Below are 7,990 nucleotides of genomic sequence, written 5' to 3'. Positions count from 1 at the left end.
TTGTTATGTGCCCTCCAGTCAGACCCGACGCATAGTGACCCTTCCTTGGGTTTCCAAGGCAGTATCACTACGGAAGTAGTTTGCCCCATCTTCCTTCCGAGGAGTGGCTGATGGGCTTGAACCGCCAGCCTCCTGGTTAGCAGTCACGTGCCTTAGGCACTACGCTACCAAATCGTACAAATTTAGATAATTCAGACTCTCACATAAAGTTCAATGTAATCAGCTATATTCAACATGTAAAAAAGTTCAATATAATCATCTACATTGATGTAAAAAAAATCCCTGCCCCCATATCATCACTTCCTTAGGGGTTCTTTAAAAAAAAAAAAGCTCACTGCCATCGAGTCAATTACTACTCATAGTGACCACATAAGAAAGAGAATAGCCCCATAGGGTTTCCAAGGCTGTAAATCTTTAGGGAAGCTGACTGGCCACATCTTTCTCTGGCGCAGAGGCTCGTGGTTTCAACCGCAGAGGCTCGTGGTTTCAACCGCCCACCATTTGGTTAGCAGCCAAATGCCTTAACCACTGCACCCCCAGAGCACCTGGTTTTTCAGACTTGACCAAAAAACCAAACTCACTGCCCTCAAGTCAGATCCGACCCCTCCTTGGGTTTCCGAGGCAGTATCACTACGGTAGAGATTGCCCAATCGTCCTTCCCAGGAGCGGCTGATGGGTTTGAACCGCCAGCCTTCTGGTTAGCAGTCAAATGCCTTCGGCACTATGCTACCAGAGCTCCTTATCCCGTAAAAGGTAACCTAAAAGAAATATATGTTGTTGTTATGTACCATCCAGTCGGACCGACTCATAGTGGCCCCTCCTTGGGTTTCAGAGGCAGTACCGCTACGGACGGAAGTAGATTGCCCCATCTTCCTTCCGAGGATATGTTGTTGTTGTTGTTTGCCGTGGAGTCGGCCCCGACTCATAGCGACCCCTCCTTGGGTTTCCGAGGCAGTATCACTACGGAAGTAGGATTGCCCAACCTTCCTTCCGAGGAGTGGCTGGTGGGTTTGAACCGCCAGCCTTCTGGTGAGAAGTCAGGTGCCTTAGGCACTATGCTACCAGAGCTCCTTCCGAGGATAAAAGGAAACACAAAGGGGATGTTTACACCACAGCCGTACACCAAAGTTGGGTGGAGCGACTGGCCACTTTTCATATTCTTCCCCTCTGGACATCAAAGAACACGTACAAGTTTTCCTTTGAGTCTAGTGAAGTCAGGGGACTCTTATCTGATGATACCACTGAAACACTAGCCTCCACCCGCACACTCCCCACCCCCACCTCCACCTCAAAGACAAGCAGCCTAGTTCTTCCCAAGCAGAGCAACCTCAGCAGCCCCACCCGCGTGAAAGGACGGGGACGTCTGGCCATCCCCCCAACACTTGCTGGCCCCAGCAGAGGAGCAGCCTACTCTCACCCCCGCCCGGCCCCGCCTCTCCTGCAGTCCCAGCTTGAATTTTCATGTGATCTGCAGGGAAGAATAGCCGGGCCTTTGTGCCTCTGCAAAGAATGCAAGCAAAAATAGACACTATCACCACCCCTGACACACACACACACACACACACACACACCCCTCCTTCCCGGAGACAACACACACATACACCCCTCCCTCCCGGAGACACAAAGCGTCTCCCAAACATTGCTTCCTCGGGCACATCCGGAAGCCTGGGGCTGCTAATCGCAGACAAAGGCTCCCCAACTGAGAGGGAGGATGAAGGGGGGAGGCGAGAGCAGGACTCATAAACCAACAGGAGCAGCGGATGAAAAAGAACCGGCGCCATGGGAAGAGGAGGGGTGCCAATTAGCAGCTTTTCTGGAGTCCCCGGCTTCTCCCACCCCCACGCGGCATAGCCCCCTACGCGTACGGCGGGGGATGTCCGGCCCCGGAGCTGTGTAGAGCAACAGACTCCAGAACCCCGAGCGCCTGGCCCGCACGCCAGGCCCAGGGTCACCCTTGTGGGACCATGACTATGCCCCTCAAGGCGAAAGGAGAGAAAACTTTTACATCGTTTACACTTAGCGAGAGAAGAAGGGGTGGGAGGTGACAGAAAAGGACAAGGGCTGTTTCTCGGGGCTCGTACGAGCAGCAATGGGAACTTCCAAGCCCCATCCTTTTAAAGAGACAGCAGCGCGGCGGCCCCAAAGCGCCAGGCCGCGGGGTGGGGCGCGCACCCCGCCCGCCGCCCCGCGCCCAGCCCCAGGCGCCCGTGCACTCCTCGGCCGGCAGGCGCGCGCAGAACGCGGGGGCGCGCTCAGCCTCTTGGCCCGGCCCGGCGCGCTTACCCGGCTCGTGGCTGGGACACGACAGGGGTGGAGGGTGGGAAACCCGGGGCGCCTGGAACTGGGGTGTCTCGCCTCGCCCACGCTCACTCTCTCCTCTTCTGAAGTAACGGCCCGGCGAGTAGCTTCGGGAGAACCGCGGAGACACTTACTCCTGCCCCAGAAACTTCATCCCACCCGGTCCCCGCCTGGCGTTCCGCTGCGCCCTTCCCCCACGCTCCGCACTTGCGCGACCGGAGCTGCCAAGGCGGCGGGGCCGGGGCTTCGGGGCTGCGGTGACGCCTGCGGCCAATCAGGGGGCGCGGCCGAGCCAGCGGTCCCGGGCTTTGATTCGGCTCTGCGGACAGTCGCCCTGTGTAGTGCGGAATAGCCAGTGTAGGGTTGCCGGATAAAATATGGAGCACCCCGTTAGATTTGAATTTCAGTTTAAAAAACAAAAAGGAATCTTCTTTTAATGCAAGTATGGACCATGAATTATTTGAGACATACTTATACTGGACAATTATTCGTTGTTTACCTGAAATTACAATTTAACCAGGCCCCGTGCGTTTATAGTTGCTAAATCAGGCAACCTGTAGGATCTAGTAATCTCCATTTCTAGTTCATTTCAAGCTTTATGATGTGGACTTCCTAGTGGGTACCTTCTGCATGGGTAGTTTATTAAGTGGTATAGGATTGTGAGGTGACACTGGTGCAGCTGCCCTAAAGTTTTAAAATTAACTTTTAGTACATCAGTGTGCATTCTTAGACCAATAGTCTAACTGAAAAACAATATTAAACAGTGAGGAAGGGCTCAGAGCTGTGTGCTGCCAGTGAGAACAGCCCTTTCTGTTGTATGCCGTTTTAGATCATCTCCCTGATATCCTCAATTTCTGAGTCCCACAAATTTTTCAATGGAAAATAGTTACTCTCTTTTCAGTACAATGTTTAAGATTGTTGTTGTTGTTGTTTTGCCGTCGAGTCTGCCCCGACTCATAGCGACCCCTCCTTGGGTTTCCGAGGCAGTATCACTACGGAAGGAGGATTGCCTAACCTTCCTTCCGAGGAGTGGCTGGTGGGTTTGAACCGCCAATCGTCTGGTTAGCAGGCAAGTGTCTTAGCCACTATGCTACCAGAGCTCCTATGTTTAAGATTAGGGTATGTGATCAAAGAAGTCCATTTAGAATATTTAAAACGATTCTCTAATACTTTGAATAAATGTTTCATTTTTCTAGGGCAGATGAAATTTGTAATAGGATTTCTTTTGTCTACTAAAAAAACATCAATTTGCATTTCTCCAGTACTCATCAAATGTTTAAAGGGAAAGAGTTTATAAGACATACAAGGCTTCCAAGGGAAACAGATTGGAGATTGTAAATGGATGTTTTTGAGAAAGCAGCAGAACAGTTAACTTGTCTGGAGATGACTGGGATTGAGTGAAGTGAGCTCAGTGTCATGGGTGGGGACAGTGCCCTCAGCCCAAGACCCTTTGTATTTTCACAAACATAATTATACAGAGTCAGCACATAATTGCCCACCAGGGAAATAACAACACTAACTAGATTTCTCCAGGTTCTCTGAGTCCTCTGAAATTGGAAGTCAGGTTAGGATGGAGGGAGAACCCATTCCAGTTTATTCTTCCCCTGTATCTTCAGCATATCTCTGTCCTGTATAACCTTTTTAATAGAACTGGAAGATGCTCAAGTCTCCCCATGTCTATTTGGTACAGCAGGTAGCATTAAGATCTCCTTTCACTCTTCTACTTGTTAACTTAGAATGACCTTCAAATCTCAGATCAAGTATCATTTGCTCAGAGAAGTCTTCCCCAACCATTACTTCACAATTCCCACAGACTAGAATCAACCCACTGTGATACAAACTCCTTGTACACTATAGTTTTGCTTCATAGTATTCCTCCTACCATATTATTATATATTTAGTTTTATAATAATTTATCTATTGTCCCCTGTTTTGGTTACCTTATGCTGCTTTAACAGAAAGTACCACAAATGTGTTCGCTTTAACAAATTGGAGTTTATTCTTACAGTTTTGGAGGCTGAAAGTCTGAGTTCAGAGTGCCAGGCTCTAGGGGCTGGCTGAAAGCCCCTGGAGCTTGGGCTTCAGCTCTGCCTCTTGCTCCCAGCCCGCTGAAGATGGAGGCTTTCTTCACTCAGGGAGCTGCTGAAGCTGACAAACCCAAGGTCAAGTGAAAAGGCACAATCCCGATATTACCAAATCACACAGCAGGCCATTTATTCAAGTCTATTAAGAGTCCCAAGATTGGCAAACAACATGACAGGCTGCTAAATGAAGACTTGACTACATGCTTCATTCAAGCATCCCCAAAGCTACAGACCATTCCCAAAAGCTTCTCCTTATATATGGAAAGCGGACCATATCCCTAAAGCAGCTACTCAGCCACTCATGGTAGGTTCCACCATGTAGTTGATTATCAGTCTCATCATGGGAAATGCTACATCCAGCTGCCCTGCCACTCAAAACCAGGCCCAGCCAAGTTGACACGTAACTTTAACTACCACATCTCCCACCCCCACCTCAGACTGTAAACTCCAGGACAATAGGGACCAAGTTACCATTTTATCCTTAGAGAAAGCAAAATGCTTTATACCTGGTCAATCTACAAATGGCAAAGGATGAATATATGACTATAAGAAGGAGCAATTTATCAATATAACATTTCTGTCCTTGTCATAGGGTCATCTCAAGGCATCCCACTAGGGGAGGATTCTCTTATTGCTTAGAAATTCCAAAGGGTTCTTTCTCTTTAAACAGTAAAGCATTTCCATTTGTCATTTTCCAAAATCCGGTCATTGTCAAATGCAAAAGAAATAAGCACATGAAATACTAGATGCTAAGGGAGGAGCCAGGAGTCCTCCTGGATCAGTGGTTAAGTGCTTGATTGCCAACAGAAATGTCAGCAGTTTGAACCCACCAGCCACTCTGCAGCGGAAAGATGTAGCAGTCTGCTTCCATAAATATTACAGTCTTGGAAATCCTATGGGGCAGTTCTATTCAGCCCTGTAGGGTTGCTAGGAGTCAGAATTGACTGGAATGCAAACAACTCCCTCACTAGCTATTCAAGATATTCTCAGATTCTTAACAGTTAAAAAGGCATTTGTCATATTGAACAGGCAAGTTTAAGGAATTTAATTCACTGGTTTACAATCTATGATTATAAATGACCACGGCTCACTCATCTGTCAGTTTGTCATTCTGTGGTGGCTGACATGTTGCTATAATGCTGTAACTATGACATTGTATTTCAAATACCAGCAGGGCCACCCATGGTGGATAGGTTTCAGCAGAGCTTCCAGACTAAGACAGACAGATGAGGAAGAAGTTTACAGCAATCTACTTCTGAAAAAATCAGCCACTGAAAACCTTAAGAATAGCAGTGGAACACTGATACAGTGCCAGAAAATGAGCCCCTCAGATTGGAAAGCACTCAAAATAGGACTGTGGAAAGCTGCCTCCTCAAAACAGAGTTGATGTTAATAATGTGGATGGAGTAAAGCTTTTGAGACCTTCATTTGCTGATGTGGTATGACTTAAAATGAGAAGAAACAGCTGCAAACAGCCATTAATAACTAGAACCTTGGAAAATTGAAAATTGTTAAAAATTATATGGAACACAACAAAATTAATAATAAATTAACTGGTATTGGGCGTTTCAAATTGAATAATCATGTGGTCTAATATTGCTGGGAATGACAAATTGAAGAGGAATGTCATTGCATTCATCATCAGAAAAGAACATATCCAAGATCTATCCTGAATCCCAATGCTGTTAGTGTTAGGATAATTCTCATACAAGGAAGACCAGATAATATGACTATTATTCCAGTATAAGCATCAACCTCACTAAAGCCAAAGAGCTCTGGTAGCATAGTGGCTAAGACACTTGCCTGCTAACCAGACGGCTGGCGGTTCAAACCCACCAGCCACTCCTCGGAAGGAAGGTTGGGCAATCCTACTTCCGTAGTGATACTGCCTCGGAAACTCAAGGAGGGGTCGCTATGAGTCGGGGCCAACTCGAAGGCACGTAACAACAACAACAACAACTAAAGCCAAAGATGGAGAAATTGAGGAATTTTACCAACTTCTGCAATATGAAATTGATCAACATGCAGTTAAAATGCATTGAGAATTACTGGTGATGGAGTGTGAAAGTAGAAACAAAGAATCATCATTAATTGGAAAATATGGCTTTGATGATAGAAACGACGCCGAAGATCACATAATAGAATTTGATAAGGCCAGTGATTTCTTCACTAGAAATACCCTTTTCAAACAACAAAATTGGTGATTATACACGTGGACCTTGCCAGGTGTCATACACAGAAATCAAATCAAACAAGGCTAGGGGCTGACTGTGAAAAAAACCATCAATTTCTCATATGCAAGTTCAACTTGAAGCTGAAGAAAATTAAAGCAATTTCATGAAAGCCAAAGTATGACTTTCAATATGTGTTAGGCTGGGTTCTCCAGAGAAGCAAAACCAGTAAAGCTTATATATACGTATAGACAAAGAGAAATTTATCTTAGGAAAATGGCTCACACACTTACAGAAGCTGGCAAGTCCCAAGTTCTTGGATCAAACATCAAGCTAGAGGCTTTTCCCGACTCACAGCTGCAGGGGCTGATGAGCGCAAGGTTGGCAGGCAGTATACCAGCTGTTGACTCCAACAAATGAGGAATCTAAGATCTCCAGGCTGAATGGTGGATTGTTCGCTCACAGACAGTTGTAGGCAGCACAACAGGATCCTGATCCACAGAAAAGTGTCTCTTTTCCCAGGATATCCATAAATATATTGGAAGCAGGCCACACCCCTAGGGAAACTCCCTTTCAATAGATTGGCTGCTCAAAACATGCACATCTGATCCATCCCATCATGGGAATAACCCACATCACAATTGCTTAAACTACACAGAATTGTGGTCCAGCCAAGTTGACACACAGCTCCAACTATCACAGATTATATCCCACCTGAATTTAGACACCATCTGAAAAATAAACTTGATGCATTGAACACCGATGACCAAAGAGTGGTCAAGTTGTGAAGTGACATCAAGGACATCATACATGAAAAAAGCAAAAGGTCATTAAAAAGACAGGAAAGGAAGAAAGGACAAAAATAGATGTGAGAAGAAACTCTGAAACTTGCTATCAAACACAGATTAGCTAAAGTGAATAGGAGATATGATGAAGTAAAGAGCTGAACAGAAGATTTCAAAGAGTGATTGCAAAACACAAAGTAAAGTATTATAATGAAATGTGGAAAGACCTTAGAAAACCAAAAGGGAATAACACACTAGGCATTTCTCAAGTTGCAAGACAGAAGAAAATATTTAAGCCTTGAGTTGCAATATTGAAGGATGCTATGGGTAAAATATTGAACAATGCAGGAAGTGTCAACAGTAGATGGAAGGAATACCCAGAGTCACTGTACCAAAAAGAATTGGTCATCATTCAATTTCAGGAGATAGCATATGATCAAGAACTGATGGTATTGAAGGAAGAAGTTCGAGTTGTAATGAAAACATTTGCAGAAAACAAGGTTCCATGAATTGATGGAATACCTAGTATGATGTTTCAACAAACTGATGCAAAGCTGGAAGCACTCATTGGTCTATGCCAAGAAATTTTCAAGACAGCTACCTGGCCAACCTACAGGAAGATATTTGTGCCCCTTCCAAACAGGAGATCCAA

The sequence above is a fragment of the Orycteropus afer genome, unplaced genomic scaffold (assembly GCF_000298275.1).
Source record: "Orycteropus afer afer isolate SDZICR_OR568_19922 unplaced genomic scaffold, OryAfe1.0 scaffold00102, whole genome shotgun sequence".
NCBI lineage: Eukaryota > Metazoa > Chordata > Mammalia > Tubulidentata > Orycteropodidae > Orycteropus > Orycteropus afer.
Note: the sequence above shows the minus strand (reverse complement) of the source record.